Source organism: Mytilus californianus, unplaced genomic scaffold, assembly GCF_021869535.1.
Source record: "Mytilus californianus isolate M0D057914Y unplaced genomic scaffold, xbMytCali1.0.p SCAF_5, whole genome shotgun sequence".
NCBI lineage: Eukaryota > Metazoa > Mollusca > Bivalvia > Mytilida > Mytilidae > Mytilus > Mytilus californianus.
Window position 1 is genome coordinate 83467889 of NW_026262701.1, and position 17258 is coordinate 83485146.

The following is a 17258-nucleotide window of genomic DNA, read 5'->3' on the forward strand; positions in this document are numbered from 1 at the left end:
GATCGCTATATACATGTGGCTGATACACATGAAATATACATTCCCTAGGTTATTGGAAGGGTTGTGCGCCCACAAACATGTCTTGAGCCTGTATTACAGTGGTTGTCGTTTGTTCATGTCTATCATATTTGTTTTTCTATTTTGTTATACATTAGACTGTTAGTTTTCTCGTTTGAATTGTTAAAGTTTTCATGTTGGGGCCTTTTTTAGCAGACTATAAGGTATTTGTTTTCTCATTGTTGAAGGCCTTACGGTGGCCTATATAATTGCTTCTTATCACTTCATTTTTACTTTGGTGGATAGTAGTCTCGTTGCTAAACATACCACATCTCCTCGTGTTATATTGTTTATTGCTATTTGTTTAACGCCAAACCAAGGGAACTGAAGAATTCAAGTACAACTCAAAGGTTAGTGACCTCCATACATCTTTTTTTTTGGTTTTGATATCGCTGTTCAGTGACCGTCCGCTGTCTAATTAGCGTTGACCAAACATCTACATTTTTATTCAAAGGAAAATATATGTTTCTACCGATTTCCGAAAACTTCAAACCCTGTTTAAAACCTTTGTTTTATTGATTAAGTAAAGCTTCAACTACACGTTATAACAGATAACTAGATTCGATATGTCAAATGAACAGCCAATTATACATTACAATTATTTTTATGTCGAATATCTTTAATTTTAAAGGATGTTGATACATTTTCACATGGTATTGTCATTTTTGTGCATTGGGACCATAACAGGTCGAAGCCAGAGAAAACTATGGCTGAGGTCCATAGAGATTTGTGATTTTGATTTATGTGATAGATCGAGATAGAATATATAAAAATTCATAAAATAAAACTTAGATAACTGTACTTATTTTCGAGAAGTAAATGAGGCTCAAATTTGGGAAGTTTTGTGCTATTATTTAGTTGAAATTTCTGCCAACTTTCAGATTTCAAAAACGGGAATTTTTTGTTTTGCAATAGAATAACCCAATTGTTTTTATTCAAACGGTCTGATCAATGAACACGAAAAGAAAATGAAATGCAGGCCAGTATCATGCGCATCATTTCATAAAAACTGATTTATCTTATGTTTTCACCTAAGTTTCCTTTTATTGTGCATTTTGAAAAAGATACACCATTTGTTTAAATCCTGCGTACTTTGGAGAAATTTGTTGTTCCTGAAAAATAAATTTCGCAAATTATCTTCTCAAAGTTTCCGGAAATAACTTTCCAACGTCGAAAAAAGTTTAAACAAAAGGCATTACAAAAAAAAGGTACAGTTCTGAAAAAAAAAGCCTAAGTAATTGTCTTCCTTTTCATTTGAAAACGACAAGACATCCCTTTTACACATTGTTTTCATGAGTAATATTGCGCAATGTTTATATTTATCAGATTTTTATTAACTTTATAAGATTTTGTTATTACATCGTCATCATATTCAACGGTAATGTGTCTTCCCTGAAACTGTATCAACTCCCCTTAAAAGAGGGTGTGGATGGGGGTTTACAGAATAGAGAATGATGGGCAAAAAATATAAAGAATAGAGAAAAATGAGCCGAAAAAATAAAGAATAGATAATAATGAGGTGGTAAAATATAAAGAATAGAGGATACTTAGCAAAAAGTATAAAGAATAGAGAATAATGGGCAAAAAGTATAAAGAATAGAGAAAAATAGCCTAAACAAATAAAGAATACATAAATGAAGGACTCCCCATCCAGGCCCTCCTAAAATGACACATATTGAATAAAATCGTTAGGAAAATCCCATTTTACTTTTATTGATGAATATCAAGGCCGAGCACATTAGTATTTTATTTTATATGTAATTGAGTAAAATCTCTGGTTTGAAAATGAAGTACATGTCACCCTATCATGTATTGTTTCGTTTCCATGTGCGTTTATATTTCTTTCGGGCTCCATATATACATTTATCTAGGACATCTGCATAGTATCTTCATAATATTTCCTTCTCTTATAGAATTTACCGGTCAACCCTCTATAGAGGGATCTACTCATTGCATTTATTGTTTTTTTATTCTCGTCCTGAACATGTTCTAAATGGTTGAAACTGGGCGTTAAGCAAACAATGATATATCAATATATGTAAATGAGAAATAGAAATTCATTTGTAACCTGTTAAATCTTACAACTTTATGCTTATAACACTTTCTATATTTGGTCGTCCTAAGCGCTTTTCATAATTTATATGCATCAGGAACGCTCAACCATAAAAAAAATTTGAAGCTAGGAATGTATAAAAACTTGAATAGTTGAGGAGTTTAATTATCAAACGGGACCTAAAATAAATAGTAAATCCACCTATAGTCATCTTTGCTTTAGTAATAATTTCTAATTTTATCAATGCGAAAAGGTATGATTTTAATCAAGTAAGTACTAAAGACCGACTACAAAGCCGATGATAACCTCAGGGAGTAGCCGTCCACCATCAGCGGTATCGATCCAGTTTATCGTATAATATATGGTTGAAATTGGTTTTGATATAGAAATAGATTTAAGAGGTTCTAGATGAATATAACTACCGAGTCAGACCTAGATTAAATGCATAAAATATCGCTATGAAAAAACCTATAATAATTTAACTGAAAATATCCACTGAATAAGTTTCTGACTAGACACATTATTAAATATGAGATCGGAAAAAAATCTGTCTGTTTTGATAGTAGGTGACGCTTACCCTGTTGACTCAACCGATTTTGCTCCGTTTGGAATTGATGTGATTCCCTCGTATGTTGTTATCTTTATTTGTATATAAAAGATGGATTAACGAGAATTGTCATTGCTAAACTTCTGTTGCTCTCGATTTGTGAATATTACTCCCTCGCCAATAGTTTTTTTTTCAATCACTGATATATTTGAAGAGAGGCGAAAGACGCCCAAATTACTGGCTTCACGCATACCTACGACTTCATTCATTACAACGAAAAAAAGTGTCGGAGACAAAACATAGACTTGTTTCAAGCCAAATTCTTGGTCAAAGAAACATGTTTCACTAGCACCAAAAATATTTTATTTGATACATTACTATCAAGAGATTTGAGCAATTTCCTTGAATGCCGTTTTTTCACAATAAATAGAAAAGACCATCTCGCCATAATCTATTTTTAGCATTAGGCAGGTCTAGGATAGCGAAAAATGTTTTATGTTTTTTAGCATTACGAATACTGTGAATGTACTTTTATTCGTAAGTATCAATTTTCGTGGTTAGAGCAAAGGTTACATGTTTGTTAGTGCATACGTTCTTGGATTTTAGTTTTCTGAAAAAAATAGAATGAAGAATTTGAAGCCATCAGAAACGAAGATTCTTGAAAATAATTATATGTAACAGTTGTTTTACAATGATTTGTGGGACATTGCAAAATAAGGTTTTCATTTTCTCTTACTTGTTTGTCCCTCATACTGACAACATTCATCAAATTTTTAATAAAATAATTGCTTTCGGAAATACGCCGATTGATCTATGCTTACAAGTTGTATTTGATTGAAGGAAATTGCAAAGTAAACATTGTAATTGTTGCACACATGTAATTAGAAGTGATGACACTAATTAGCCCAAGATCAAATGATCAACCGATTAACGATTATCAAACGTGTTCATTGTGTCATAAACATGTCACTTACAGAAAACGGTTACATAAAAAATGCTACACATGTACTTTGAAGTGTAAAATTAATACTAATGTAATTAAAAAAAAAGCCCAATATGAAATTTTCCTCCGTATGAGAATTATGATGAGACAAAATCAACACTTCAGCATTGTACATTTGTATATCCGGAAGTCTGACTTTCATTTATCAAAACTGATTTTTCGTGAGAATTTAAAGGTTAAAATCGCAGAGTTTATTGCTTTTTAAAGATTAAATGGGTAAAATCCTGTCTTAAGTATTACATATATAAAAATAAAAAGATGTGGTATGATTGCCAATGAGACAACTCTCCACAAGAGACCAAATGACACAAAAATTAACAACTATAGGACACCGTACGGCCTTCAACAATAAGGCCATACCGCATAGTCAGCTATAAAAGGCCCCGAAATGACAAACGTAAAACAATTCAAACGAGAAAACTAACGGCCTAATTTATGTACAAAATAATGAATGAAGAACAAATATGTTACACAGCAACAAACGACAACCACTGAATTACAGGTTCCTGACTTGGGACAGGCACATACAGAATGTGGCGGGGTTAAACTCGTTTAAACGCGTCAACCCTCCCCTAACCTGGGACACTGGTGTAACAGTACAACATAAAAACAAACTATAAAAACCAGTTGAAAAGACTTAACTCATCAGATGGATACACATAGAAATATATCTAACAAAAACACAGAGTGGACGTGGACGGGTACTTATACATCCCAACAAGGACAAATCTGAGAGTACTCGCAGTTACTGACAGCCAGTTCAAAGCCAATAACTACTGATGAAAAAAATCATGAATCTAAGACTAAAATATCAATCATTACACATCCAACATCCAATGGATTTAGTTAAAGACGTCATAAACAGTCTCGGTTTCTTTAGTTCGGACTCATTTCAGGGGTTCATAATCTGTTGAGGAGTAGTATTTCTATTTTTGCCTTTTAAAATTGTCCCAGAATCCTTTAACCTTATTGGAAGAATTAACACATTTATCCTGAAATTTTTTCAATATCAGAGCTTTTTCTTTTCTTTTGATAGCTAATTGGACTCTACCTTTTCGCACCTGATAAGTTTTAGATAAAATCTTATTAGTCTTGCCATTACAGTCGTGGTTTTTGTCATAAATTCTTTGTCATAAAAACATAGACTTGTTTCAAGCCAAATTCTTGGTCAAAGAAACATGTTTCACTAGCACCAAACAATATTTTATTTGATACATTACTATCAAGAGATTTGAGCAATTTCCTTGAATGCCGTTTTTCCACAATAAATAGAAAAGACCATCTCGCCATAGTCTATCATAAGCATTAGGCAGGTCTAGGATAGCGAAAAATGTTTTATGTTTTTTTTTAGCATTACGAATACTTTGAAGGTACTTTTATTCGTAAGTATCAATTTTCGTGGTTAGAGCAAAGGTTTCATGTTTGTTGGTGCATACGTTCTTGGATTTTAGTTTTCTGAAAAAAATAGAGTGAAGAATTTGAAGCCATCAGAAACGAAGATTCTTGAAAATAATCATATGTAACAGTTGTTTTATAATGATTTGTGGGACATTGCAAAATAAGGTTTTCATTTTCTCTTACTTGTTTATCTCTCATTACTGACAACATTCATCAAATTTTTAATCAAATAATTGCTTTCGGAAATACGCCGATTGATCTATGCTTACAAGTTGTATTTGATTGAAGGAAATTGCAAAGTAAACATTGTAATTGTTGCACACATGTAATCAGAAGTGATGACCCAAGATCAAATGATCAACCGATTAACGATCATCAAACGTGTTCATTGGGTCATAAACATGTCACTTACAGAAAACGGTTACATAACAAATGCTACACATGTACTTTGAAGTGTAGAATTAATACTTATGTAATTAAAAAAAAGCCCAATATGAAATTTTCCTCCGTATGAGAATTATGATGAGACAAAATCAACACTTCAGCATTGTACCTGTGTATATCCGGAAGTCTGACTTTCATTTATCAAAACTGATTTTTCGTGAGAATTAAAAGGTTAAAAATCGCAGAGTTTATTGCTTTTTAAAGATTAAATGGGTAAAATCCTGTCTTAAGTATTATATATATAAAAATAAGAAGATGTGGTATGATTGCCAATGAGACAACTCTCCACAAGAGACCAAATGACACAAAAATTAACAACTATAGGACACCGTACGGCCTTCAACAATAAGGCCATACCGCATAGTCAGCTATAAAAGGCCCCGAAATGACAAACGTAAAACAATTCAAACGAGAAAACTAACGGCCTAATTTATGTACAAAATAATGAACGAAAAACAAATATGTTACACAGCAACAAACGACAACCACTGAATTACAGGTTCCTGACTTGGGACAGGCACATACAGAATGTGGCGGGGTTAAACTCGTTTAAAGGCGTCAACCCTCCCCTAACCTGGGACACTGGTGTAACAGTACAACATAAAAACAAACCATAAAAACCAGTTGAAAAAGACTTAACTCATTAGATGGATACAAATAGAAATATATCTAACAAAAACACAGAGTGGACGTGGACGGGTACTTATACATCCCTACAAGAACAAAAAATACCAAGGACAAATCTGAGAGTACTCGCAGTTACTGACAGCCAGTTCAAAGCCAATAACTACTGATGAAAAAAATCATGCATCTAAGACTAAAGTATCAATCATTACACATCCAACATCCAATGGATTTAGTTAAAGACGTCATAAACAGTCTCGGTAAACAACATCTCCGTAAAAATGAGGATGTGCTATCCCGTTTGAAATAAATAAATCTTTACATCTATGGAAGAATTGAGTAAAGGTTTTAAGTAATTTGTGGTAACGAAATCCCTGACTTCATAATTTATCAGTAATACATAGATTACGTTCATTGAAATCCAAAACGTCACAACAGACACGGGCGTAGCGAACGAGTTGTGCTATATAAACACCGTAAGATGGTGCCAAAGGAATATCACCGTCCAAAAAAGGAACATTAAGAATAGAGAACGACAAATCGCCTTTTGTCGTAAATTTTAGTGTAGAGTTTCCCGTGTAGAACTGAAATATCTAAATCCAGAAAAGGACAGTTATTACCGTTAATATTTAATTTATTTGAAGTAAGTTCCTTTGGGTAAATTTCGGCAGTATATTTAGAAAATTCCTGATTAATTAACATGATTAAGGAAAAAATATCATCAAGATAACGGTAAGTGTTGTTGAATTTATCAATTAAATGCAATTTAGACGGGTCTTTACTGAGTTTGGTCATAAACTGTGATTCATAACACTAAAGAACAAGTCTGCTATTAAATGTGCCCATAGGTATACCTACAACTTATCGATAAACTTTATTGCCGAAACGTACATAAGTATAATCAAGGAAAAAATTAACAGCTTCAATCATCTCATCATACCTCCTGTAAGTATATCTAGCATATTTATCTTTCTCATTAGAGAAGAAGGCTTTACATGAGATGCAGCAAATATATTTGCATTCAGATTTACCAAACGACCATTTGATTAAATAGGAAAACTTTTGTTTGATAAGATTGTGTGGAAGTGTATTGTTAAGAGTTGAAAAGTTAAAAATGTCAACAGAATCAAAAGGACCACCAAGAAGCACGTAATTTATCTAAAAACTCCAAAAATAGTTAATCCCACTTTTTTCATATATTGTATTACACAATTAATGATAAGTTCTTTGAAAGTAGTTAAGGAACTAGTTCATATTGTGTTTGCTGATATATCCCCGTAACCATGAAATCAAACCTACATGGGGATCTTAAATGTCTTGATTTGGATAAAAGTTGTTATATTTTGTTGGACACTTAAATTCGTGGATAAAGCCATCCACGAAAATTGGTACCCACGAATAAAAGTACTCTCATAGTAGAACAAATACCTTGTAGTGTAATCAAAAGGTCATCACTTCTTCAATTTTTTCTAAATGCTCCCTGGACCTCACCGAAAATATTATTTTCTACTAAGTGGGACATTAAAGATTATTCCAAAAAATTTTAAATATACTTTATTTACATTAGAAGTAAACGTGATACTTCTATAATTATCAATATCAAAGACAGATCCTGATTTATGTATGAATTTGATGATGCCTTTTTGCCAATCATTAGGTACAGCTTCGAGGTCAGATAACAACGTGAAAAGATCAACAAGTAAATCAACAGGCGAATCCCCGCCAAATTGTAATAATTCATTAGGAATCTCATCGTATGCACCAAATTCATGCGACTCACGGTTTCCTAAAGTTATATCAATTTGAAGTCTACCTATTTATACTGAAATATTTGAATCGGGAGAAACTTCGTCGTTTTCAATACTCGAGAGACATTCTTTAACCCAATCTTGCATATTACATTTTATTGAGGAATCGCTACCGAAAGAATTAATGTGGGTACTTAAAACAGCACTAATATCTTTTTCTTTAGTTCGGACTCATTTTTGGGTTCATAATCTGTTGAGGAGCAGTATTTCTATTTTTGCCTTTTAAAATTGTCCCAGAATCCTTTAACCTTATTGGAAGAATTAACACATTTATCATGAAATTGTTTCAATATCAGAGCTTTTTCTTTTCTTTTGATAGCTAATTAGACTCTACCTTTTCGCACCTGATAAGTTTTAGATAAAATCTTATTAGTCTTGCCATTACAGTCGTGGGTTTTGTCATAAATTCTTTTCAGGCGATTACCTTCTCTTCTTTTTTTTAATCAAAAAGTCTAGTTCGTTGTCCTAAACTTACGATACCGATTTACATTGTTAACTTATCCGATAGAAAATTCAGCAGCATCAAGGACAGACTTTTCCCAGTGACACTAAATTGTATTGATGTCAATAGAATATTTCATAGTGTGCTCAAATGCCTTAAATTTTTCTTTTAGGATTGTTTGAAAATTATTTTAATCAGTATTTTCGTTTATTGTCCAAATGAAGGCCGTTTTTCTACGTTCTTTTATGTTTTATTTTTCGCGTGTTTGTGTTTATTTCGGTTCGCATTATGACATGATCACTATGTCGATCAAACACACATATTCATCTTTTATAAAACGTGTTACGTCTTGGCTAAGGGCTTCAAAAAGTAGAACGTAGTCAATTACGGAACTTTGGTTATTTAGAATACGTGTTTAAAATCCTTCACAAATGGGGAGGCAATTTACAGCAAGTAAATCTCTCGCATCTATAAACTGACGAAGCCTTTTCCCATCATATAACACATGGTATAAATGTTTGAAGCGTGACAGTTTTCAGTACATTTCCCTTTAAAATCACCCATTAGTAAAATCATCTCCTCTGAAACTACTAGAATGTCATTTGAACTAAACGTGACTCCAGTTATGACTGGGGTATCTACTTTCAAAAATGTGTCCGATGATACCGTTCATCAACCAAGATGGATAAAAATTGAACATAGTGGTAAAAAGCAAGTTGTGTCTATCATCTTATCCGCTATAGATAAAGAAAATAGGAGCGGACAGACATGTTCAGAATAATGAAATCTATCTACCAATCGTTTACGTCAACACTGTCAGACGACTTCTTTTAGGAGCTATTGCCCTTAAATGAGGAATTTTAGTTTTTTTTTTCTAGTTTTCCCTTTAATTTTGCAAAAGAAAGGCTAAAGCACCCAAAGGGACATTTAAACTCGTTGTTACAAGACGATAAACAGCTGGCCTAAAATGAACATAACATTTTCTCCAATTATCACTTCCAAGGATTATCATAGTTCATTTGAAAGGTTTCGTTCGTATTTTGCAATAAATATTGACAATGCAATTCAGATGACGTATTTTTTAAATGTCGATGAATCATTCAGATAAATAGTTTTGAACCTGGAACATATTTAGGACAATATTTAAGGTGGGATTACCTGTAAATATCAATTTTTGCTCCAAACAATTTGTCTTGATGAGTTACATCAAAAGGCGTAACAAAATAGAGAGATACTACCTTATACCAAACTAAATTAAGTTTATGACACTTTTTTGAGAAAATATCATATAAATATTAACAATTGAGATCCTGATGAAAGAATCTGCTTATATATTAATACAAATACAACATGCATGCATGTTTAAAAAGATTTAATAGTTTTGTTAGATTGGATATTCCTTATTTTTTTGACAGTTTTAGATCGTAAAATAACACATTAGTCGTCTGTTTTGTAATTTCGCCGGTTGTGTCCTGTTCCCGTTTGTGACATTTTGACTGATTGTGACTGCGCATAGCGGGTGCTGCATGCATAACAAAGCACGCCTACACTGTCGAGGCACCCGGTCTTACTCATGTTGGATTTCATGCGATACCATCAGTTTATTGTCTTGGTTTGTCTTCCTAATCGAGTTATGGCATTAGAACATCAGTTTTTGATTAGTGTACTACGTGTGCAACGAACCCACGGGAAAAAAATCATATCTTGGTATTCTTCCGATCGGCAGTAGAACCCTTGCCGACTTTTGCTATACTTATTTTCCTTAATGGTTTATTAGCTGTTAAATTTTTCATATAAGTTTTGGAATTTTAAATATTTTGTCCCCGAGCATCACTGAAGCGACATTTATTTTCGGAATGCGCACCTGCTGCTGTAAAATTGGTACCGTTAATGTTATTGCAAAAGTGAGGCTTCAGTTTGGCTGTGTGGGATGTATAATAAATTCGAAGCCACGTCTGATAAGAATGGGGACGTTAAATACGATGCCTCGTGTAAAGAGAGTGCCACACCCAATCTGAAAGTTAAGAACCCTTGCAACAACTCTTTGAGGGGACCGAAGGTGTATCTATCCTATTTACCCACATTTCAATTGGGATTCAAAATTTTCCGCCATTTATTGACCCCCTATAGCAGGACCTACCTATTGTATAAATTGTTAATGTATTTTTAACATACTTGAAATGGTTTCATATGGACGTATTGAAAGCAATAATCGATCAATCTATGTACGTTAGAAAAAGTTAGTATACATTTGTAAGACCTGTTAAATTTTACCATTTTATGCTAATCCCACTTCCTATATTTTGATCGTCCGAACCTCTTTTTTATTTACCTTTCTCAGGAACGCTTAACCCTAAAAATTGACAAGTCAAGGTTGTTTAATAACTTGAATAGTTGAGGACCTTTATGATCAAATGGGACCTTAGGAGAATAGCAAAATCCACCTAAGGTCAGATTTGCCTAACATGTAAAGGAGTTTTTTTGTAATATTTCTTATTTTATCAACAGGAAACTTTCGAAATGTATTACATAAATCAAGTAAGTACCAAAGACTTATTACTAAGCTTATGATATCTTGGGGACTAGCAGTACACCAGCAGCTGGATACATGGATGACATTGGTTTTGATATAAAGTTACCATAAAGAGGTTATAAATAAAATAACTACGGAGTCAGACCTAGATCGAAATGCATAAAATATCCTTTTGATAAAACCTTTAAAACATACAAATAATTGACATGCATCCACTGTGCATAATATGCACATATCTCATCGGCTGTGAGGGTAATACTTTAAAGAAAATATTTTTGAGGAAACAGAATAAGTATTTTGAGGGAACGGAATGGTTATTTCGAGAAAAGGATATTATGTGTGCGGGAAATACATATTTTTAGTGCGAAGGAGCCAAATAATTTTCCCAGCAGACATCTCTGTAACTACCTTCACCAGGTACACTGGTACGTTTTTCTTGGACAACGTTATGGAGGGCTAAATATATAAGCTTTCATAAGTATAAAAACGAAAAGGGCCTTTACAGAACTAGTAAATAAATCTAATCAATCTTTTACCTTGCCCTCCGGAGTTACCACCTTAGTTTTAAAACCAAATACGTAATTTGATGAACTAAAAATTAAAGGCAAATCACAGCATTATTAAGATAAGAAAATTTGATAGATTGCCAATGAGACAACTTCCACCAGAGAACAAATTAAGCAGAAATTAACAACTAAAGATCACCATACGTGAAACAAAAGCCATACCGCACAGCTAGTCATCAAAGCTCCATAAATGACACATGTAAAATAATTCAAACTAGAAAACTAATGGTCTGATTTTTGTCAAAATCAATAACGAAAAAACAAAAATGATATACGACAACGACTGAATACAAGCTCATGATGGCTTGAGACAGGCCCATACAGAATGCAGAGGTATACTTTATATGTTTTCGTGTCCAAGCCGCCCCGACCATTTTCCTGGGACAGTAGTCTAACAGCGCAACATACGAATAGAGTATTAAAATCAGCTGAAAAAGGCTTGACTCATCAGATCAACACAAAGCCTTCAAAAATAAGTAATAAGAAATTAACACACAAAGTACCGATCTTATAGTACTCGCAGTTACTGAAAGCTACTTCGAAGCCAATAAAAACTATCACAAAAAGCATGTCTTCAAGACTAAAATGCAATCAGTACACATCAAATTGATTTAATGAAAAGACGTCATAAACAGTCAGGAAAAACATGATCTCGTTCATATAAATTCTTCATTGAACATTCCTGACGAAATTGTCACACCAACCAATGGTTTAAGCCATACATGAACAACTATCTGACATTCTTAAACAGCTTTTCAAACAACTTTAAACTTACTTTTGCTGAGCACCTGTCCCCTTTTTCCAAGTTGTTGCTGCGGTTCGTGATGCTCAGTCTTTAGTTTTCTATGTAATGTTTTATATACTGCTGTTTGTTTGTTGGTCTTTTTCTTTTAAAGCTATGTCGTTGTCAGTTTATTTTCGACTAATGAGTTTGAATGTTCATCTGGTCGTATCTTTTGTCTCTCTTTTTTTCTTAAAACACATTTATTTGTTTACATTTTGCAGGTTCTTTTTAAATGATATTTAATTGTCAATTGCAACATTCATACTTTTATATCTTTTTTTGTACAAAGTGTCCTAAGATGCACGTAACTTTAGAAACAGTAAACAACATTGCAAAACAGTACTTTATTAGGAAATGCACTACAAACCAGTAAAAAGTCTGTTGTGGGAAGTAGTTGTACTCGACTCTACTGATTTTTACTCAACCATTCTGATTTGGTCTGAATTTTACTCGATATTACTCGACACTAGTCTGAACCATACCAAACAGTCTGAATTTGTACTCGATCTGTACTCGACCAGTTCGTAGACACTTTTAAACGTCTGAATAATACACGACCCAAAAACTAACTCATACATGACAAAAAAGACTGAACCATAATCGACCAAGTCTGAACCATACTCAACCGATTCTGAACCAAACTCAACCGAGTCTGACCCATACTCAACCGAGTCTGAACCATACTCGACCACTATACTAAACTAAGTCTGGACCTTACTCGACATAGTTTTAACAGTCCGTGACCTATCCTTTTTTCTATCTCTCTTATTCATTTCTATTTAGAGTTTTTTTTACAAGATTGTCTAATCAACATGATCATGTTAAAACCTTTTTTTTTTAGTTCTTCGTGCCATTCGCATTTATCATGTACACGCAATGTTTTAAATGGTTTGCACTAATTATAAGAGGATTATTTTTTTTTCATGTCACTGAGTTCCTGTGTGATTTGCATATACCACACATTCTTGTTTTCAAAATCTCTCGTTAATATTTCCCTTTACTGTTGATGACTTATTTATTAATAAAGGTTGCTGGTTCATTTACCCGGAAAATGTAATGAGCTTCATTTCCTGACCTACTTGGTTTGTATCAATAGTGCAAAACAAATCTAGAGAATACGATACGTATTCTTTCTTGTAATTCATTTCGGGGTAAAACTGATGACATACATTGCGTACGTCTTCGTTGACGTCAGATTCAAATTATTTACATTCTGGCAGATGATCTTTCGTCTGATTGAAATACATATTCTCCGTAACAAGGATCTGACAACATCCCTTATTACTTTCGGTTTCAAAAACATTTCGGGATCTTCTTGTTTTGTCCAAATGATACACACCTTAATATATTTGAATGATGAAGTTTCATTGCCTAATATTATAATTATCAAAATAGAAAGTAGAACGGAGTGTTGTCAGATCCATGTGAGGAAAACGTTGGCAAATAATATGTATTTTAAGGAGGTAGAATGACCATCAACGTTCTTTTGAGATATGTCTAAATTGCTGCGCAGACTATTATTAGTAGTGCCCAATTTTACAAAAGACCCAGAAACTGTAGACCTAAATGTGTCTTTTGTATCCATTATTTCAAGTTCGATGGGAGAGATGCGATAAACATAACTTAGTGAATAATTTAGCGAGAGGACATCGTCTATATAGGAGAACGTGAAGTTAAAGGATAGTGCTAGTTTCTTATTATCGTTCCTAAGAAGCTCTTGTATAAATATGAATAAAGCAAATGTCGGTAAAAATAGTACTACAGTTAAGTCTCAAGGGAATGCTGATTGTTTGTTGAAAAAAGACGTGCTCCAAATGTAACAAATATGTTGTCTATCAAGAAATCAAGCATCTTGATATATAATGTCAGTTTCAGAGTATTTTTGTATGAATCCGAGTGCTTTTTTACAAAGTATGATTTGTACTTCCCTAAAACAAAGCATTATATCTACGTTGGCCATTCTTTTTAATGAAATTAAGTAAGATCATTTTTTTACTTTGTCTTCAAGTTTGGAATGAGGATTGCTCGTGTAAGGTGTAGAAAGTTGAATCTTTTGATGAAATTGCAAGATAAAGGATATCTATCATGCTCTGATTTATGTAATGTATGATTAACCACATTTGATTCACACCACCCAAGAGTAGATAGTTTCAAAATAACTCTGAAGCTCGGCCTTAATTGTTGATTAAATTGATCTTTATAGTTTTAGAAAGAGGTCTAATGGAGCACTTGGAAGACCCAGCAATATAACGTTGCTTGTGAGTACACTTATGTAATTTAGGTATCTAATAAAGTAAAGGAAGATCCAGTTCTTCATCTTTGGTTGAAATTCAAAGGAACAAAGAAATTACCTATAATTAATCAGGAGTTCTTATTTAGTGGTTGTCGGAGTGTGTATATGTTGCGTTTCCAAGTGAATTGTCAATACCTAATTCCCTTATCAAGCAGTGATGGGATTTACACACAAAAAAAGATGATGTTTGTTGCTGTATCTGCGGGGACAACAACAAAATTATCATGGAGATAGGACAGGGGCCTAGCAACAGTTGAGTTTTCAAAGATCGATGTAGCATGTGTATTCATAGAATCATGCAGCTCTTTAGTTTCCAACCGGCAAAGCCAAAGGGGACTTGAGGTTTACATTCCGTCCGTCCCTCCGTCCGCCAAATCAGTTTTCCACATTTTTTTCTTCATGCTTGAAGATATTGATTTGATAATTGGTATATAGTTGTTACAGATCAAGTTTTAATTTTGTTCCGATATAATGAAGTTGTGCAGAGTTACGGTCCTTGGACTTTTCAAGCAGGGTAATGGTCCTCGAACTTAGAAAATGCACGCAAGTAATCAGGATTCCGCACTGTTTTTGTCAAGCTTGAAGACATCGATTGAATATTTGGTATATACCAAGACAAGTTATAAATGTTGTAATGTTTGCATAATAAACCTGTTAAAACAATGGACATCACAATGTCTGTTTATTAATCTTGTTGACACAACTCATTTAAAAAAATCATTTAGTGAAACTTTATTCACAAATTTGTTTTTCATATATTTTAGTATAAACAGATTTAGTGTTCAATATATGCACCAGTAAATATTTGGACTAACTTGTTTTTAATATAGAAAATATTACAAATTATCGACTAAGTTAGCATTTTGTTCCAGTACATTGAATGTGTAATCGATAGGGAACTATGTATTGCCATGCAATAATCTCAGAACGCATGTTTATTTCAATTTTATCAAATGACGCATATATTAATCCAAGATGTAATGGATTTGTTTTTCGATATTTCATGGAAAAATCCGTATGATTTTGACAATTTTCTAGTTTTATCAGAATAATTTTTGTTTCACTATTTGAATCACAAATCTTGGTTATCTGAATCAGAATTATAGTCCGGTCAATCTATGCAATTCGTTTCAGGTAGACGGTTATGGTAACATTTTCTTTAGTTATACCTTTATTATATTTTCTCTATACTATACCATGTGTAAAAAAATCTGAATATTTTAACTGTTTATGGGTTTGAAACACTCACTGATAAATAACATATTTACCGAGGTAAAATATCATTGACTGTTGATCAGTTTTTATCTGTTGATCGCCACTAAGAATACTGTAATACATAGGTCAGTCATGCCAAGTGTTTTGTCGGATATTTCTTTCGTTCCAAATCTTTTTGACACTAAGAACATTGTGCTAAGTTCATTAGTCCATTTCTAAAGGGGTTTTCAGAGGGAAAAAGCCGGTTATTATTTTTGGCGAAGAACGACGGGCGGGCGAGCGGCTTCCAACAGTTTTCGTGCAATATTTTCTATTCATATATTTTATGATGGTATGATACTAAACCCCTAACGGGAGGGATTGCGCTTGAATTTCATATGATGAAGACATAATCTTTCAATCCGTTTAATTGAGGTCTGGAGCTGGCATGTCAGTAACTGCTAGTAGTCCTTTGTTCATTTATGTATCATTGTCATTTTGCTTAGTTTCTTCTGTTACCTATTCTGACATCGGACTCGGACTTCTTTTTAACTGAGTTTTACTTTGCGTATTGCTGTGTTTTTGTTTATTCTACATTGGTATGAGGAGGTTTGAGATCTCACAAAACATGTTTAACCCCGCCGCATTTTTGCGCCTGTCCCAAGTCAGGAGCCTCTGGCCTTTTTTAGTCTTGTATGTTTTTTTTTAAATTTTAGTTCTATTATATGTTTGGAGTTAAGTGTGACGTCCATTTTCACTGAACTAGTACTAATTTTGTTTGTGGGCCAGCTGATGCCCGCCTCCGGGTGTGGGATTTTTTCGCTGTTTTGATAACCCATTGGTGGCCTTGGGCTGTTTTCTGCTCTTTGGTCGGGTTGTTGTCTCTTTGCCACATTCCCCATTTCCATTCTCAATTCTAATAACTTATGAACTGTTCATCTAATGCTATTCAAATTTTAATACAATGTTACTGATGACAAAATTGAGGGCGCTTTTTGTTTCCCTATAATAAATTATGAAACGTTCAACCAATGTTTTTTTTTCAATTTTAATATGTTATTACTGATGTCAAAATGGAGGTGAAGTTCGATACTGATGAATTTCACTAATGCCGTTCAAGAGTTATGGTCCTTGATAAATTGGAAAATAGACACTTAACATGGCTGGTCAAACAAACCTGAAAGCGCTTCAAAATACAGACAACCTGGTTTGCTGTCAATTTGACAGCTCATTTCTTGTTTAATTTCTTTTCATGAAATTTTATTCAATATTACTAATTGTCGTTAGTAATATTTCATTTAGCGAACACGTGTGTGTTTTAACTGAATTATAAAGTACCAACTGACTGACGACAAATAATCCGTTAGTCAACGGGTCGGTCAATTGTCAAGTTTTTAGGTAAAAAAAAACTATAATGATTGCAAATAAATATTTGATTTTTTTTTTCATAACTTCTATTTGTGCTTAATAAAATGAATTGCATTATCAAAGATTCAGTACGGGAATATATTA